At 42.0% G+C, this 20293-nt stretch overlaps 1 pseudogene across 1 annotated transcript; it reads right to left on the bottom strand.

The window, feature by feature from the left end:
* Positions 1–15732: 15732 nt before the first annotated feature.
* Positions 15733–17162, bottom strand: LOC307104029 (polynucleotide 5'-hydroxyl-kinase NOL9-like; annotated as a pseudogene). Its single transcript has one exon. The product of its transcript is annotated as a polynucleotide 5'-hydroxyl-kinase NOL9-like (transcript).
* Between the last annotated feature and the right edge of the window lie 3131 nt (positions 17163–20293).

Below are 20293 nucleotides of genomic sequence, written 5' to 3'. Positions count from 1 at the left end.
TTGTAACTGTGTGTGTGTGTGTGTGTGTGTGTGTGTATGTGTTAACCATTGAAGATATGCTTATAATCACAAGCATGTTTTGAGACAATATTTTTTTAGTCTACATAATACCCTATGTTAGATAAAAATTGTTCCATGTTAATCATAGGCATTATTAATTAAAAACCACATGCTTAGTAATTAGCCTGTAGGGTTTGTCCTCCTGCCAGGATAGGGAAGACTCCCTGGATAGAAGATGTCACACCAACTAAACTGATGCTGTGTTTGCTCTTAGCCAAAAGGCCAAGGAGTAAGCAGCCAATTGGCTGGGACTTAGCAGCCAGGCACATGGTTTGGCCCCTGCTGGATGTAAAGCAATGGCCTGAGTGCCATGGAGGTTCTCTGATGAAGCAGAAGATAAGGGAGAAGAAAGGACCATTGAAAATGGAAGGATAATATAGCTAAACAGAAATGATGAAGAAAGGATTATTTTTAGTGATTAAATATTCCAAATTACATAATTGGTGAGTGTTAAAACCCAACAAAAAATCATGTTATTAAAAATTCTCCTGTGGACAAGTTTTTGCGTTAAGACTCAAAGCTAGATTGATTTTGACCATCTTTAATAGATGCTGCTGATTGCCTGCCCAGAAGCTGCTCCTCTTTTCTTCCTTCCAAATCATATTTTCTGTTCAGGCATCTAACCTCTCAACAGCCATGTGATTCAGGGGAAGCTGGATTCATGCTTGAAGGGAGTCCTGAGAAGCCAATGGGCACTTGGTATGTGCCTGGTAACTGTTGTTGGCAGGCTGTGATGGGCATGTGACCAAGTTGGACCAATCAGATGAAGGAAAAGGTGTTTCATTCCACATTGGGAGAAAGTCAGTTTCTCTCTCTCAGCTGGCCATGCACAGGGAAGCCTGTCTCCATTCCAGTTGTTGCTGGCCACCATTCTGCGACCAAGAGGAAAGCCAATCTGAGGACAAAGTGAATATACACAGAGGGTGTGGGGCTGAGAGGAATGCCAAAAGGTGGAGCTACAGCCTAACTGTGTAATGCCTTGAGGTTGCCCTACCTCAGGCTTCCTATTATATGAGACAACACATTTCTGGCTTTTAAAAGCCAGTTGTAGTTGAAATTTCTGAAAGGACATGCACTTTCATATTACCTTATAAAAAAGAGATTACTATTAAAAGCAACTGTGTACTACATTTTATAGAGCCTTTTAATATATTGTATGCATGATTCTTGTGTCATACCATGTCTTTGAAAGATGCCCATTTTACCAGGCATACTGTCCATTAAAAAAGATAAGCATCTAGACTTTGTAGCATTTGAATTTACTCCACCACACAGATTAGTTTTAAAGTCATTTTATTTATCTTGCTTTTTATTTTTCTTAAAATGCAGTTAGTCATATTTTCTTACCCAAGTTGTTCAGATAAATAATAGGCAATCTTGATAAAGTATTTAAGTTTTTAAAAATAAAAATAACAATGTAATATGTCATAGAATTATGTATTATTATCACCTGTTGGGAAGCCACATTCTCCCAAAATTCAACACTTAATAAGAATATGCCTTTTATATCATGAATTTGACTTAAGCAGAGTACTGGACTTCAGTTTATACCTGAAAACCTAAAAGGAAAATTCTTCAAGCACCTTCTTTTTCTTTTCAAACTCTGATGTAGATCATATTGATTCAGGAAAAAAGTGAGACCCATAGCTATGTACCAGGCTAGACAAAGAGCTTTAGCGCGAAGATTGAAAAGGCATCGTCCGGCTGATAGGCACACCAGAAAGGAAGCACGCCTGGCTGAGATCCCATTTGCATGAACCTTGTTCCCCAGGTGGCAATTCCAGCTACCAGCAGAGTGAGCTCCTTTTCTCCACGGGTTCTGTGACTTCCTCCCAGGCTATCCTTTACTTATTGCAAATCCAGGATCCATAATCATAGTAAACTGGAGCAGCATGATAAACTGCAGGTCACCCCTTGTGCAAGGTCATGCATAAACTGGTCCTCGGAGCACGCCCTAGCACTCTCTTCCTTTGCCTTGGGACTCATCAGACACTAACTGTCCGTGTCTGAAGCTGTGGTCCCATGACTTGCTTGTAAAAGATGTTTCTCTGAAACAAATGTAAAATGTAGGCAAAATGTAAGAGAAATTAAATTTAAAACATTCCTTTCAGAAAGGAAGTGTACTGTTATTTTCTATATCAATCGTGAGGGTACTTCTGGCAACATGGGTGCAGTTCTTTGAGCATCTCAGAGGAATGTGAATATGTTATTGGTCCACATCTTTTGAAAAAGCTTTAGATTATTTTTATTCAATAATTCTATCTTTAAAGATTGAATAAGCATCCATTCATTTGCTGTATTGTGCCAGGGACTGACGACAATAACTAGTGATCTTAGGATAGGATCTTAGGAGATGTTTTCAGGTGGGAGAGGGGATGTGGGAAATTTGATTTTATTTAGAAAAGATCACTCAGAATGCAGAATGCAGAATGAAGTGGAGGAGAACAAGAGTGAAATTCTAGATATTTTAAAACATATATATTTTATTGATTTCAGAGAGGAAGGGAGAGGGAGAGAGAGATAGAAACATTAATGATGAGAGAGAATCATTGATCGGCTGCCTCCTGCATGTCCCACTCTGGGAATCTGGCCACAACCCGGTCATTTGACCTGACCAGGAATCGAACCATGACCTGCTGTTTCATAAGTTGACACTCAACCACTGAGCCGGGCATTTTTTAAAGTGTTAGTTATCAGGGCAGTCCTTTGGCAGCTGGTTAACAACAGAGTGAGCTCCTTTTCTCCAAATCTCCAAATCTGAAAGTGCCCCAAAGTGTTTCTACAGTCACTTCCTTAATGATCTCATCCAGTTTCACAGCCTCAGATGCTATTTATAGAAACCACATTTATATCTCCGGTGCTGACCTTTCCCCTGCACTACCAAACACCTAGTGACTGTCTTGATATTGTCTCTTGATGTCTAATAGACATCTCACACATATCAGGCCTAGACACAGAGCTTCAGAGCTTCTCCAAACCTGCTTCTCTTATTGTTGGCTAATAATGTAAGTTATTGGCAACTTCAGACTTCCAGGCTTAAAAACTTGGAGTCATCTTTAATTCCTTTTTTTCCCATCACACCTTATGTTCAATCACCAAATTATATCAATCAGATTTCTCACCTTGACTGCCACTATCCTGGTCTGATTCACCAGTATGTCTCCCTTAAATTCTTCTAATACCTCTCACACCTTTTTTTAAAATATATATATATTTTTATTGATTTCAGAGAGGAATAGAGGAAGGGAGAGGGAGAGAGAGAGATAGAAACATCAATGATGAGAGAGAATCATTGATAGGCTGCTTCCTGCATGCCCCACACTAGGGATTGAGCCCACAACCCAAGCATGTACCCTGACCAAGAATTGAACTGTAACCTCCTGGTTTATAGTCGATGCTCAACCACTGAGCCATGCCAGCCAGGCCTCTCACAGATTTTAATGTTTCTTCCCAAGACCTTCACTCTAGGCTATTCACAACAGAGCAGCCAGGATTCTTATTGTAAAAAAATAAATAAATAAAGTAAATTTGAGGACACCCTCCCATGTTTGAAATCCCAATGTCACTTGGAATAAAATACACGAGGTCCCTGCTCTTCACCAGTTAGTATGTTTTCTATTATCCCTCCTCTTGCTTCCACCTCCTTTAAACACTCTAGATATGCTTCTACTCTGAGTGTCTGCACTTGATGTTCCCTCAGGCTGAAAGGCTTCTCCCCCATGATGCCCACAAGACTCACCACCTGACCTCCTTCAGGTTTTTATCTAAGGGTCATCATCTCAGTGAAACCTTTCTTGGCCACTTATAAATGCAACTGTTCCCCACCCTTGACATGTTCCTCCACATTCCCTGCTTTATTTTTCTTCATGGCTCTTACCACCAACTAAATTCTACATGTTTCATTTACTTTGTTAAATGAGCCTCAACAGAGCATGGATCTTTGTTAAAGTTGTTCATTGCTGTATCTTCAATGCCTAGAAAAATACTTGGCACATAGTAGGCATCCTATAATATTTGTGCTAGGATAAGTTCATCCTTGCATTATTAGCACTTAGTTGACTATTTGGTATGTAGTACATACTCATTAAGTGTTTCATAAATGAATGAGTAGAGTAATTTAGTGTATATTTTATTGTCAATCCATTGCTCTCTGAAACAGAGTACTCAACAATTTTTCATTAATTCATTCACTTGGTAGTTGTTCAATATGTCTTCGTTGAATGACAACAGTTTTTGAAGCTTGTTTAGGTTGCCAAGCCCACAAAGCTTTATAATTTAAATTTCTGTATAGCAATATTTACTATTTGTGCTGCTCATTTGTTATCAGGGGACCTTCTATGGCACAGGTCAGAACCCATCTATCTACCTTGAGACTCTGGCTGGTTGACCTTGAAACCTAAGACAATGTTAGTTGAAGTTGAACACATGGCTCAATGGATAAGTGCACAAATAAAGGCAAATAAATTGAAGAGGCTGTGCTGAGAAGGTTCCACCAAGTTTGTCCCTTCCTCCAGTTAATTCATGGAGATGAAATTTCCTTGTCTGTACTTTCTAAATCCATTTCTAATCTGGCAGATAGAGGAGACCCCTTCTCAAGTATAATTCCCAGAGGATGTGTCTCAGAATCATGGAGATGGGAAGGGGCTGTGGAGAGGAGCTTGTTAAATGGGGATTCTGGGTTCTGGCCCAGATTTCTCATTTCAGAATTTGAGGTGGGGAGGTGAGGGATGCCACAGTGAAGTGAGTCTGTGCTCTTAATAAGCTTCCTTAGTGATTCTTACACCAAAGTCTCAAATCCCATACATTATCTGACTAAAAGGTGAGCTATGACCTTCCTTTAATAAGTTTATTAAGTCTAGGTAATTGTCCATGGTGCCAAAGATGGTTCTATAGACCACAGACAGAAAAATCCAGAAATTGCCATGTGGACCTGTCTCCATTGGGAGGTTGCTGCTTCTGAACTAAACTGTACACTCCATGTTTCATAATATCTAAGAAATTAGAAGCAGGATTTCTGGATGACACAAGCTTAACAGGAGAGAAACATTACGACTCTGAGTCTGGGGTGGTTTATGGCAAGTAAACATTTTAGAATGAGAAAAATAGGGCTGTAATATTGCTAGAATTAGAATATTTGGAATGGAAGAGAAGGGAAGGGAAGGGAAGGGAAGGGAAGGGAAGGGAAGGGAAGGGAAGGGAAGGGAAGGGAAGGGAAGCGAAGGGAAGGGAAGGGAAGGGAAGGGAAGGGAAGGGAAGAGAAGAGAAGAGAAGAGAAGGGAAGGGAAGGGAAGGGAAGGGAAGAGGAGAGGAGAGGAGAGGAGAGGAGAGGAGAGGAGAGGAGAGGAGAGGAGAGGAGAGGAGAGGAGAGGAGAGGAGAAGAGAAGAGAAGAGAAGAGAAGAGAAGAGAAGAGAAGAGAAGAGAAGAGAAGAGAAGAGAAGAGAAGAGAAGAGAAGAGAAGAGAAGAGAAGAGAAGAGAAGGCCTGGGTGTGATAGTAAGATTTACATAGGAGATGATAAAACTATGACCATAGCTGCCATTCTCTTGTCCATGGGAAGGCCAGACAGAGGAAACTGATCCAACACTGCAGCAACATGGATTTGAGCTAAATACAATATATTGGTTTCCAAATCATGAAATTTGTAAATGCTGAATTGAGTTTCCCAGAGAAGAAAGTTTATAATCTCTATTATCCTATTTTAAAGACATTCACTGAAACTTGTCTGGGGTGTTTGAGGAGAGATATTGCTACAAGGCAAGGGCATAGGCTCAATAATATTCCTCTTTGGTCAACCCTAACTTTTTAATTTAAAATAGTTCCAGAGTAATGTTTTACAGGCAATATGACAAACAAGATCTATACCAACAAATGAATAAAACGTCAATGATTGCAGTAAGATTTCAGTAGGAGCCATTCAGGGATTTGCATTCCCTAAGTTGTAGGGAAACAAGATGAATTTTAGGTTTTGCATGTTTTTGCTTCATGGAGAAAATGAGACTCCTGATTTCACCTACAAAGTGGCATGTATATGCAATAAACAAATGGATTTGAATTTTTTCCCCTTAAGATTACTTCTGACAGTCTGGTAGCAGAATCATTTTATGGATTTCTTTCTATTTTCTATGATTTTTATATGAGACAGTATTTAAAAAACAGCACCATACTACAAATCTAAAGTGTTAGTGAATAGAGAACTTATCTGCAAAAAATAGAAGCAACAACAGCAGACATGTAGCTTTAAACATTTTTCATCTTAGAAAAATATTTATTAATTTTTCAGTTCAATAATAAACTTCTCCAAGTCAAAATGAGATTTGCATTTTTACTTTAATGCTTATGATTTAATGTATTCAATTCTAAATTTGAGGAGCCATTTAAACATACAACTGTTACTTAATTTTCAAAACCATATATTTGCTGTAATTTGAGAGAGGTGTATAACTGTCAATAGGATGTTATCTTTTTTAAAAAGATATGTTTTTATTGATTCTTTTTAGAGAGAAGAAGGGAGGGAGGGAGAGAGAGAGAGAGAGAGAGAGAGAGAGAGAGAGAGGAGGGGGAGAGAGAGAGAGAGAGAGAGAGAGAGAGAGAGAGAGAGAGAGAGAAACATTAATCGGATTAATCGGCTGTCTCCTGCACACCCCCTACTGGGAATCAGGCCTGGAATCTGGGCAGGTGTCCTGGTTTTATGCTCAACCACTGAGTACCACAGGCCAGGAGAATGTTATATTTTCTAGAAACAACCCATATGCCTCCTTTGGAAAACCTACAGATATATGTCAGGTAGTCATCTGGCTTTGTAAATCACAGTTCTAATTCCAAATTGTGGCACAAACACACTCTCAGCTTTAAGGCCAGTGAATGATCCTTGTGGAATGAGGGGCTAGAATGGAGGAGACTGTACCACTCCTTCCAAGGGGAGAATGCAGAGATGTCCAACTGAACTCGGAAGACATGTGGTTTTTATGCTGCCGCCAGCATCATTAGAAATTGGTTTCTAGCTGGGCTCCTGGGCAGGATAAAACTCCTGGTGCAGCATCTCTTCTCTCAAGTTTCTGGCAGGTGTGTGCTAGATCCAGACTACTAAATATTTTGTAATTAGAATGCCTTAGGCAATTGCAGTCATCTTACATATGTACGGGATTGAGGGCAGTGTTAGCATTACTATGCTCATTTCATTAACATCCCTTGCCTGTAGACCCAAGCACAGCTGCCTGAAGGGCCTGTGTTTGATGCATGAACTATAGAAATGAGTCTAATTATATGAGCATCTGAATGCTTTGTGGAAGCCAGATGCATTATCCATAACCAATACAGAACCATTAGTAAGGAAAAATAATCCAGCGTATGTACTGTCACTTTTTAAGTAGCACTTGTCAATTTGTGTGTTTACTATGTTTATTATCTGCCTTCCAGACACTGGAATATAAGTTGCCAGAAGGCAAGGAATTTTGTTTTTGTTTTGGTTAGTAATATAGCTATGACTCCTTGAACAATATCTGGCAGAAAGTTAGGGATTAAATGAACAGCTGAATGCATATTAGCTTTTTTTAAAAATCCTCATCCAGGATATGTTTTTCATTGATTCTAGAGAGAGAAGAAGGGAGAGAAAGAGAGAGAAACATTGATCAGTTGCCTCCTATGCATGCCCCAACTGGGATCAAACCCACAACCTGGGTATGTACGCGGACTGGGAATTAAACCCACAACCTTTTAGTGCATGGGACAATGTTCTGACAATGTGAACCACACTGGCCAGGGTAGCTTTCTAATATTAACCATGAAATTAGGATGGTATAGATAAACAATGCGTGCCTATTTTGTCCACTCTAATCAAGTGAGAGGAGTATGTTATTCTTAAACTGTGTACTGAATATATTTTTATTAGATAATCAAATGTGGAAAAGAAAGTGGAGTGAGAAAGGCAATATTCTATTTACTAAAAACTGAACTAAATGACTACAGGTTCCTGAAATGGAATGAATATGTGAGATTTTTAGTGATTATTAAACAGTGAACACATATATATTGTTCATCTTTTTATCCCTCAGTTTTATTCTTTTTTCCCTTCAGTCTCTACCTCATACACTTACATGCTTAGAGTGTAATAAAAAGCACACGCAGACTTAAAGGCTCAGAGAACAGGAATTACTTGCAATGCTGGAGAGACCTTAAAGTCCACCAGGCTAGTTATTTTCATCTAAAAATCTGAGAGCCAGAGAAATGATGGGCCAAAGGGTGTGCAACAACTTCATGGCAGAAATGGTGCTGGAATTTCCCTATTCCTTGGGGAAGGCTGAGTTCTTTTTATCTTTCCTTTGGTGACCTGCCTCAGCATTTAGTTGAGGACATGAGGGGAGCTCAATTAATACTGGCTGATTTGCACTGTTTGGAGTCAGCATAAATTCCTTCACATTTTATATGGAATTAAAAATAGTCATCCTGTGTTTTTGTTAGCAGTCTGAAAAACATCCTTAGAGAACATGTAAGGATGCTGTATGAACTATAGATAGAGCATGAGTAAGCAACATGAGTATTTATTACTAGATAACTGCTGGAGGATAGATCTTAATGCATTTTCCCAGTTAATTAGTGATGGTCAGAGCTATTATAGGAGGCAGAAGGTGGAGATTTAAGAGGGCTATGGGATAAATAGATGATCAGAATCACAAACAACCACCTTGAAACTCCTAAGCAAGCCTACACAACTTAACAAAAGAAGTGATTGATAATATGCATGAAGTTGGCAGGAACAGTTTTAGCATGTATCAATGAGTTGACATCTTTGCTTGTTAAAAATATATTCCCTTAGACTTTCTTCTGGTCTATTCCAGCAATGCTTTAGTTGTACAATTTTATTTATTTGGACATTTAAGCTACAATTCTACATTTTGAAATCTTTTGAAATTTTTATATTATGTATTTGTATATATATTATAGTAAATTTATAAAGGAATGATGGATTTAAGGTTTGTTGGGTGACATTTACCACTCATTCTTTTTAAGTCAGGCGACAAAATCTTTTTTCTTTTGGTTTTACATACAGGCAGATGCAAATTCAAGAATGCTTTGTCTAAGGAGGTTTCTCCTAACTTCAGCTGCATCAGTCTGATTGACTGAGGGAAAGAGAATAGCTCCCCAGCTCCTTCAAATCCCAAGGGACGGCTCAGCTTGCATCTGGGAGGTCAGAAACTGAACTTGATGATCTGATTATGACTTGGCACAGGAGGCTGATAAAGAAAGAGCAAGGTGATCTGCTGTGGGTCTGGGACACAGCTCAGGACATTTCTTAACTTATAAAAAACAGGAAAATGTCACTTCATTTGCTTTAAACCTGACTGCGTTCAACACTGTGCCAAGACATGAAATTTGACAGACGTTTTTCATGTCGAATTTTTATTCTGGAATGTAAAACTCTTTTTAATTAAAGTATAATTGACATCCACTATTATACTGGTTTCAGGTATATAACATAGGGAGGTTCCACTATCTTATACACCTGAGAAAGTGATCACCACAAAAAGTCCGCTATTCATCTGTCATTGTGATAGAATTGTGATGTTATTGACTGTACTCCCTATGCTATACTTTACATCCCTGTGACAGACGTTTTAATGTGTAAACAATTGCTCTGAATTATTTCCTAATAGTTTTCTAATTTGAATGAAACTTCTAACAGTCTATTTGCCAGCCGTTACTTTGAAATGTAATTTAACTGTTTGTGGAGTAGGGCATTTGGTAGAACCTATTTAACAAATATTTTTTCTCATCTACTTACTATAAAGAGTAAAAAGATAGTGAGATGAAGGAGACAGAGTTCTTACAAAGATTTCACTGTAGTGTTTTAAAGCACAGTTGGTACTGAAAAGGAATGGAACTGAAAATACTGATGTTAACATGTCATTAGTGACAATAAGATAAATTTTCATGTAACATTTGAAATTGAACTTTGAAAGCGAGCACAGCACTTGGAATATTGCTCTCATTCATTTCTCCCTTTCATTCTTTCCTCGTCTTGCCTTTCTTCCTCGCTTGCTTGTAGCTTTAGCTTTTAAATCATCTTTAATTCCTTCTACTTTGTGCTCTTGGGAGGCCCTGCACTTTGAAAATACTTGACATTCAGGAAAATACACTTTATATGTTAAAAATCAATGGTGACACAATATTTACAGCCCAAAGGCCAAACATTTGGAGTTTCTTTATAGAGAGTAAGTGCTCAGAGACCAGCTTTGTGCTACTAAGCTGTAGACATCAAAGAATAATAATACAGCAGTTTTCAACTCGATGGCCCAGTGAAGTGAAGTATCGAGCTGTTTCACAGATCTGTAACAGAGAGCCGGTGTGGGAATCCTTATTTTATCTTAATTACTAAGGAGCCCTTTGTGTCTCAGAAGTCGCCATGTTTTGTTTCAAAACTTCTATCTAGAGAATGAGTTTATAGACTTGTGTCTACAAAAGAATGACAATACTTTGAATTAGGTTTGAAGAAGATTCAAAGTGCAGCTAAAAGGGGGAATTCTTTAGCTAGCCTCTGCTATATTGCAGCGTTTCAAAGAAAGCATGTGGTAGGTCTGTGATTTTGTAGAAAGAAAAGAAAATATTGTAGCCGGGGACTCCTCTGCTACCTAGCAAGTTTAATTTTCGTGGGTTAAACACACACACCCTCAAACACATCCCGCATATACACACATACACATACTCAGCATTTATTAGCTCATTAGAAACTGCATTGTGTCTGGCCGAGGAGTATCATTTGGTTTATACATTTGACCCCTCATTGTTATTAGTTGTTCTTTACTAAATCAGCAGAAAGAGAGAGGATGGCAATAACTATTACTAAGCTAATAATAATTATCAGGCCCAAACATGGTTATTGATGGCTCCAGCATCCTTTCTTATGTGTGTGCTCCCAGTAATACCGATGTGCGACTTCTGTTATTGGGCATGAACTTTCTGTGACCTATCATTTATCATCAGATGAAGTTCTGCCTAGCCTAATAGTTACATTACGTAACAGAGCTTTCTGGTGGTGAAAGGAATCCGCTTTAACCACTGATGTGCTAGGGTTTCACATGGGGTATAGAGTGTTCATTCTCTTTACTTGTAAAAGAGACTCAGAGGGGGCTATCTGAGCACTTACTATAAAGTATTCACCTTGGAGAAAACTGTTGATGAAGCCAGGCAGGACTGATAAAGGATCACTCTGTGAATGGCTCTAAGCCAGTGAAACAGGGAAGCTTTAGGAAAGAGGATCCCCTTAAATTAACAGAAATATAATTATCTGAGAAGAGCTCTAGAGATTTTCTAGTACACACTCCCCTTTCGCTTCAGTTTCTGGATGATGAAGTTGATAGTCTCAAGGTCATACATCCTATTTATGCCTTTTCCCACCCAATTGCCTTTCAGGGACAAAAGACAGGAAGGACATGACTTACGATCAATGTCTTCAGGACATCTTATTGGCAATTGCTACCAAGATCACTGTCGAGCAAAGAAGCACACATTTTAGGTCTTTCTCTGAAATCAGAGTGGAAATGTACTAGCAAGGAGGTGGCTGGGGTGGGATGGGGTAAAGGACAAAGCTTCCAGGGATTGACAGCGTATAGCGACAGCATGTGAGGATCTTAGATTGGCCCCACCAGAGAACCCATTAGCTAGTGTGTGCAACAATGGCATAGGGGGTTCACCTAAAGTGCTGGTGTGTATGGAAAGAGTACAATGTCATCAGAAAACCTAGTGAAAGTATGAAAACTGAACATATCTATACTAACAAAAGGGTAATATGCTAATTAGACCTAACGTCTTCTGGACAAAGCCACAGCGGCTGCGAGGGCCGAGGGCTGGCATCAGGGGAGAGGCGCTGCCACGGGAGAGGAGGCAGCGCCACCGTGGGAGTGGGAGCAGGAGCGGGGGAGGGAGAGGAGGCGGCACCGCCACCTCCGCTTTTGCAGAGGCAGTGGGAGAGGCCTCGGCGCTGGCCAGTCCAATGCCTCAGCCCCTTTCACAGAGGCTGCACAGGAGAGGCTTCGGCATGGGCCCTTCCGCACAGGCAGTGGGAGAGGGGGCTGCGTGGTCCCGGTCCTAGTGCTGCCCCTTCTGCAGAGGCAGCCATAGAGGCGGCGGCACAGGCCTGGTCCTGGCGCCATGCCTCCGCAGAGGCTGGACAGAGTGCACCCTGCTGTGCCTCAACCTCCCACAGCCCCGCCCCCAGCTGTCCTGGCCCCAGATCACCCCCCACCCACCAGTGGGCAGGGGGCAGGGCTAGCACTAAGAAGCAAGGGCTGAGGGCCAGCAGCTGTGGCGGCCAGCAGTGGCAGCAGCAGCAGCAGCGGGGTGATGGGGGCGACGCCTTCCCATGATTAGCCTGGTTGCCTCCTACAGAGGACATCCCCTGAGGGCTCCCAGACTGTGAGAGGGGGCAGGCCAGGCTGAGGGACCCTCTCCCTGTGCATGAATTTTGTGCACCAGGCCTCTAGATAAAGATAGTTCTTTAATTGGTGGCTGTAGCCATTGGGGGCAAGGTCTTGCATTGTGTCGCTGGACGCTGGTGTTAGGTTATACTTCTAAACCTCTAGGAAGCTCCAATATCAGTAGGCTTTGAACTTCATAGGTCCTACAGACAGCAAGCCAGAAGCATTTGTCAATGAGTAATTTTGCTTGCTTGATGTACACAAGGAAGAAAGTAGCAGAGAATTCACAGGCTGCTGTATAGAAGGCAAGGCATCTTCATCCCTGAGGTTCATCTTAAGGAATCTCTGGAAAGCACTCCTGAGGAATTTGGAGGGTTAGGAGAGAGGTACTGAAGTGTCTATCAACCGAGAGTCAGATTCCCTAACTACAGGAGTATATTCATTTGCTACCATAACAAACTGGGTAGCCTACACTACAAAAATTATTGTCTCACATTTCTGGAGGCTGGACATCCAAAAACAAGTTGATGGCAGGGTTGGTTCCTTCTGAGGGGTTAAGGAAAGGATCTGTTCTAGGCCTCTCTTCTTGGCATAGGATGGCCAGCTCTTCCCAGTGTCTGTTTACATCATCTTCCCTGTATGTATATCTGTCTGTTCAAATTTATCTTTTTTATAAGGACAATAGTCATTTGAAATTACCGTCTACTTTAATGACCTAATTTTCACTTGATTATCTCTGTGAAGACAACTCCAAATAAAGTGACATTCTAAGTTATTGGGGGTTAAGATTCCATCATATATTTTTCAGGGCACAATTCAGCCCATAGAGGGACAGTGTGCTTGTCTCTCTAATTAACTTGCATCACTAATGCTGGACAGGATCCGTGTTTCAGATGTCAGTAAACTTCTTGAGTTTATGCGTTGTGTGCACATTTATTAGTTGACTTCTTTCTTAGCATGGGACTCGTGGTCAGTCCACATTTTTCCACAATGCTTTACACACCTGACAAAGAATTTTGTCATTTATTTTTTCTATCTACCTTTCCTATAAATGGATCTCTTTAAACAATGACTTTAAAGATGAATTTCAAGAATCACAAAATTGGTGACTAAGCATTTTCACATTCTAAATAACCTATTTCTTTAATTTTCTTAAAATAATCTACTTTGGAAATTGAGTACACAAATGATTAACAATAACTCCAATGTGGACTCATTCTTACCCATCTTGAACCACAACAGATTGTAGAAAGAATAAGCACGATCCATCGTGTTGATAATCAAATGGACAACCAAGGTCTATGGCAATGCTACTGGTCTGACCAGCACACCCTGGAGAGGACCACAGAGCCTCATATCCAGGACCTCTGAATCCCCTGTGAAAGGCCCATACAGACTTCCCAAACAACTCTAGAGGGTTTGGCCCTCTCACCAATGGCGGACACCCTCTAGAGCAGGGGCGGGGAACCTTTTCCTGCCAAGGCCATTTGGATATTTATAACATCATTCTTGGGCCGTACAAAATTATCAACTTAAAAATTAGCCTGCTGTATTTGGTCAAACATTTAATTAACTCACCTCAATGCCTTGGCAGGGCCAGACCAAATGAGTTCTTGGGCCTTATACCGCCCATGGGCTGGATGTTCCCCAGCCCTGCTCTAGCGGCAACGTTTGTTTCCTTTACTGATGGGGACTGAAGCAAGACGGCATCCTTAAACACCAGCAGGAGGTTAGGCTAAAGACAAGCCTGCTTTTAAGGAAAAGGCAGATAACAGGGCAGCACTTTCATTCTGCACTTGCTGCTAATGACCTGCAGTGAATATTATTATAAATACACAAGTAACTGGGGAAGGAGGCAAAAAGTTGATGGTGGTGGATTGTGTCAAAATTCTTTGTAAGACCAAGATAGAAAAACATGTGAAAATTAAATTTAAATATAAATAAGAGGGAATAAGAAGTTAGACCATAAATGATCTCTAGAATATTAAAATTCACCCGGGAGTGACAAGGTTCCTGTGAGAACTGGCAAGTCTGTGGGTCTATGAGATGCTGAGTCCTTAGACAATGATAATCGATGATTTAAATGAATATAGATTCTAAAACCTGCATATCTTAATAACCTCTTTCACCTTGATCTGTTAGGAAGCTGAAATTCACAATACCAATTTGAAATGCTGCCTCACCATCCCCAACACAGAAATGGTGTGACCCAGACTGCTCATCCTTGCATACCAAAACCACTCCAACCTTGGAGTATAAGGAATGGTGACCACCAGGGAGAAGAGGAAGCGTGGATTTCCATCATTTCCCCCCAAAGCGATCTGGGAGAGCAGCACCATCACCAACCTCCTGCAGTCCAAGAGACAGTGCTCAGTGGTGCAGAGCTGTCCATATGCAAAAGTTCAGGTCCAGCTGCTCAAGGCAGGAAGGGACCTTTCTCACAGAGTGGCCCCGGCAGGCCTCTTCCAAGCAGCCTAGTGTCCAGCTCTGCCCTGGCTGTGTCTTCAGTCTCAGATGAGAAGCCAGTTAGGACAAATCTAGTTTTAGAGGCTCCAGGGGATGTTTCCTGGATTTGAGAGCAATTTTTATTCAGCATAATAACGTAGTATTTTTTTTTTTTAAAGAAGGGTTCTTGAGTCCAAACCTCATCTGTTAAACCTTAATTAAATTTAAAGACTAAACAGGATAAATGAACACTTGACCACAGGAAAGGAAGAGAAGTTAGATAGCATCACATGATCAGGGGATGGGAAGGACCACGGGGGCTGCAACCAGCCCCGGGCAGACCCCACCAGCAGGTCCCCGCTCTGGCCAGCCATCACAGTGGTGAGGACCAAGTTGGGTCTCTACATTCTGTTATGCTTGGGTCTCACTGGCCAGCCTGCCTTCCTCCTTGGTACAGTTTTGGGGCTCCAGTATCCCTATTTCTATCCAGATTCCAACAATCAGATCCTTGAAGAACTTTTTGAGGAATCGACCATATTCTTTGTTTAAGTGGCGTACAACTTTTTCCTTGCTACTTTATCCACTTTAGAAAATAAGACATCACACATGATGAACCATACAGCAGACTGGGGAAAAACTAGGTCACGTAGCTTTAAGAAGGGGTTTAAATTTACTATAAACTTCCACAAGCTATGTAGGAAACACTGCTATGTCAGAGCGCCTTTGGCAGCCACCAAAGCCCATGAGTCTCCTGCTGTCAGGCTGGAGATAAAGTCAAGCCTTCCTCCCTTATTAGTTCTTTCTCTTAATAAATACATCAATTTGATTTTCGATAGAATTTAGATTTTGGGTGTAGTTTCTCTTTATGCGGTTCCTCAGTTTCTCTTGCTCTAGGAAATACAAGATTATAATCTGTCATCACGTAAGGTTTTGTCCCCTGGAGTTCACGCTGGCTCTTGGTTACACATTCTAAAATGCAAATGGCAACGGCCAGCAGACAATTCACATTTCTTAGCTCTTCCAGGGGCACAGGCATGAGGATGTGGTAAAGCCTCTTGTCCATGTTGATCTCTCTACAAATTCCAAACCCCAAACATTGCAGATTGGAGTCGGGGCAAGCAGCACGGCCTATTTGCATATCCTCTGGTGTCATCCAGGATCTTGCAGAGACCAGCCCGGCTGGCATTCACAGCACCCAGGACATGGGTAGGAGCGACATTGGCACGAATAATCCAGAGGACAACTGCATTGAAAGGGATCCGCTAGGGTGTCAGACCATGTAAGGGATAAATCCGTTTCGGCATTGGGGGCTGCAGCTACCAAGGTAACCGAACACTGCCAAGTCACAAAAAACTTGGTTACGTGACTCTATTTCCTGGAGTTTTTCTCAAGGCAAAGTCTGACTGGACGCACATCAGCTTATGTCCAGTAAACACAGCTGGACTCTCCTTTTCTTTGTCAGCAGATTATCTGCAGATTCTGCCTGGTAGAAACCTCTGTTTCTGACTTTGGATTTGCTTTTTGTGTACAAGCCATCCATGTCGTCTGCATAGTCGGAGGTGAGGTTTGGCACGATTTACTTCGACCAGAACTGAACCGAACGAAGTGGCTGGGAGATGGCAACCAGATTAGAGGAAGGAGAAACAAGAGCCCTTGGTCTGTGGCCCAGCCCATTGTGTTGACGATAAGCAGGGACTCTCTTGTAGGAACTGAACACATACTTTAGCATCTCAGTGTAATTCTCACAGGTGTTTATGCAAGCATATTTCCCCAAATACACCATTTTCTGTGGTGTTTTCTGGGAGGTGAAAGGTGGTCCTACAACTGGTTCTGTATTATTAAGGAAAGAAATGCAGCCCGAAGGAGTAAATTCTGTCTGTCCCAGATCACATTCCAAATAGCCAACACAGGAAATACGATTTAACAACCGGTTGATCAGGTATCTATTAAATATTGGCTTTCCAACTTCCTGAGATCCACAAACCAGAGTGACAGAGCAGCATCCACTTCCTCACAGGAGACCTTGACTAACTCCCAGGCCTGAAAGGGCGCTCTCCGTTAAACGAGGCCGCTTTGTTTTGTTTTGTGTTCCTTCTTTTTTCTAATGCCAACCAAACTCAAGGAGAAATGCTCAGAGCTAGTCTGGAAAGTGGGACTCCTTTGAACGAACATATAAGATAAACCTGGATGGCTGATCATGAAGTGTACAGCGGAGGTTTTCTGATTCTCTAGCACCGTGGTTACCATGGCTTGCAAGCCACATGCGGCTCTTTGGCCCCTTGAGTGTGGCTCTTCCACAAAATACCACGACCTGGGCGAGTCTATTTTGAAGAAGTGGCGTTAGAAGAAGTTTAAGTTTAAAAAATTTGGCTCTCAAAAGAAATTTCAGTCGTTGTACTGTTGATATTTGGCTCTGTTGACTAATGAGTTTGCTGACCACTGCTCTAGCATCACAGTGAACACAGGAGAAAAAAATCTCCGTCAACCATCCTCCGTCATCCCAGTTAAGATGAGCACTGAGCAAGGTTCGGGCTCCCTCTTTCACCTCCTTCTTGCTTTTCTCAGACATCCAGGAATGCAGGCGAGAGGGGGTGTAGTGGACACAGCTTGGGAACATCGGCCTTGGCTGACGGTAAAACCAAACACCTGCATCTGGCCACACAGGCAAGTCACAGGGCAGATCCCGCTGCAAGTGAAACCCTGCCCCGCTGGCCGGGCCGCAGTGGCGGGATGGAGAGGCTCTCGGGGCGGCTCCGGGTGGGGTCATTGTCCGAGGTCAGGCTGGGGGCTGGGCTGGGGCTGGGCTGCCCGCCCCCCCTCCCCCTCCTTGCAGCCCGCTGCTCCCAGCGCCTTGGGCAGCCCCGCGCAGGACCCGGAGCCGAGGCTGAGGGTGAGACAAGGGCGAGGATTCCGCCATCCGTGGTGCTGGCCACCGCGGTTTGTTTTGTTTGTTTTGAAGTGGAAAGTGTCTCTTCTTTCTCCATGCCCCCTTCTTTTCGCTCTGACTACCTCTTTCCCCTTACTTCCCTCTCTTTTTATTAGCTCCACTTTGTGTGTTTTTGTTTATCGGTTCTCTGACTGTCTCTCATATTTCTTCTTCCCTGGTAATCATAACTCTTTTTTTTTTTTGGTTACTATTTTGTTGCCACATTTTCTCACATGTTCTTTTCGGCTCACATAATTTTCCTCTTATTTCGACCTCCTTGAAGTCTTGTTTGTCATGGGCCTTAGAAAGGCTGAAGCAAAGACCTCAAAAATGTCTCATCGCTTTTGGCATCGGACTGTGAAATGCTTATTATTCTTTCTACTGGACTGTCGTTTGTCCCACGTTTTAACTACCCAGAGAGTAGCCCAGCACCATGAGATTATCCTTAATAAATACATTTTGTTGTTAATGGTTTGAGACAGATTTGGTGATTTTGAAAAAAAAGCTGGAAAGTTGAGGTAGAAGGTGTTTTATCCTGAGACCTTACTTGAGTCCACCCATCACTAGAGTTGAAAACATAGAGACAATAGGCTTTTTTTTGGCTTCCAGAGAAAGGTCACCATCATGTGATGATATTATTAGAAGAAAGCAGAACTAATTGCTGGACTTTTTCATCCATTAATTTCTCTCCCGTCTTCCTTTTTTAGCTCATAAAGCCGGTGTTCCAATGATACATTGCTGGTGAATATTTAATTGCCATTCTCAAAAAGGTGTTTTGCATTTTCACATTATCCTCCTCCTCATGGTGGTGAAAGACAAGATGGGTAACGTGTGTGTCTGAGAGTATATACTCTGAGTATTTTCTTTAAATAAAAGGTAATATATCCTTAGATCTCCTGCAAAGGAGACCTTCCTCTGTTGCTTTTTGATGAGAGGTGCTGATGTGAAATGACCCCTGCTTTCCTAAACACACAGCAATCTAATTTGAACCTGTATGCCAATTACAGGCCACTGTGGAGCAGTTTATGGAGAAACAATCACGTCACAATAGGATTAGAACACTATGCCCCAGGACCACAAGGGAAGCCAGCCCCGGCATAACTGCAGGTTTATTCCTCTAAATTGTATGTAAACAGCATTGATAGCCACCTTGGTGCCACCTTGGTATTGTTTCTATAAATCCTCCATAGGAACAATCTAAAATGAATAGACAATGAGTCAGTAATGGCCTGTTAGTTCCCACCACAGGGCTGTGCCACCGATCTGCTGCATGAATGCCCCTCACAGGGGCTGGTCCTGGGTAACCATCCACAAACGGCTCAGTAGAAGGACTTTACAGCAATAATCAGGTTTGATAGACTGAGCCATCACTGTGAATTGTGCCTCCTTCCTGATCCTTTCTTGCAAAAATTAGCTTCAGAATCCAGGCCATTCTAGTCCTCTCAGTACATTTCTTCAGTCACACACTTCCCATACTCCCTTCAATTTCAATGAGATTGTATTGCAGTTTCCTACAATGCTGTCCTTGACTAATGTGAAGGAAACTAAAACTGCCATGTTTTGATGGCTAGGGCAGGTCTGAAGAGAAAGGTGAGATGAGCAGAAGTCAATTAACTGGAATGGAGTTAACCATTGGATTACACTATAGGGTTGAAGTAATTATGTGATGTACAGTAGTTGATTGCAATATGGCATTATAGGTTCAGTCATATCCTCCTACAAATTAAAACCAAGTAGAGTACAATTGTGCCATTAAACCTCAAAGAAGTATCAGTTTGTTCCCTTATCTATCTATCTATCTATCATCTATCTATATGGCTAATATGCTAAGTGTCTCTCCGACCAGTCACTATGATGCATACTGACCACCAGTGGGCAGACACTCAATGCAGGAGCTGCTGTGACATGCACGGGCCATTTACAGAGAAACAGCACAGTGGACCTGGTGCCCACAAAGCAACACTTGGTTTCCCCCAAGTGGGGCACAGGCCCTGCCACCACCCCGGAGCCACAGACCACCAAATCGCAGCGGATGCTGCTGAGACCCCATGGCGCAAAATGCCGCCCACAGCCCAGCCCAGCCTGGAAATGGTGGCAGTGGGTGCCGGGTAATGATGTCACATAGCAACACCTGGCTTCCTCTCCCTCGTGATGATGACAGCCTCCTTGCAGTTTCTTCAGCCCAGGAATACGATTTGCTTTATAGCCAGGTGCAAGCATTTCACACGTTAACCAAATGTCTGTGAAGCATTTTCCCGTGCCTCATCTTATTTATCCTCACAGAAGTCCTGGAATAGATAGGTGACTCGGTGGAATCCTATTTTCTTTTCATTAGCTGGAAAACAGAGATTTAGAAAGCTTAGAAACTTGATCCGACTGAAAAGAAGTAAGAAATGGTGGTCCTTGAAAATGACTTCAGGTTTTGTCACTGCACAGAATACAGTCAAACACT

This window comes from Cnephaeus nilssonii (genome assembly GCF_951640355.1).
Source record: "Cnephaeus nilssonii genome assembly, chromosome: 8".
Lineage (NCBI taxonomy): Eukaryota > Metazoa > Chordata > Mammalia > Chiroptera > Vespertilionidae > Cnephaeus > Cnephaeus nilssonii.
The sequence above is the reverse complement of the archived record's forward strand: the minus strand, read 5'-3'. Positions and strand labels throughout refer to the sequence as shown.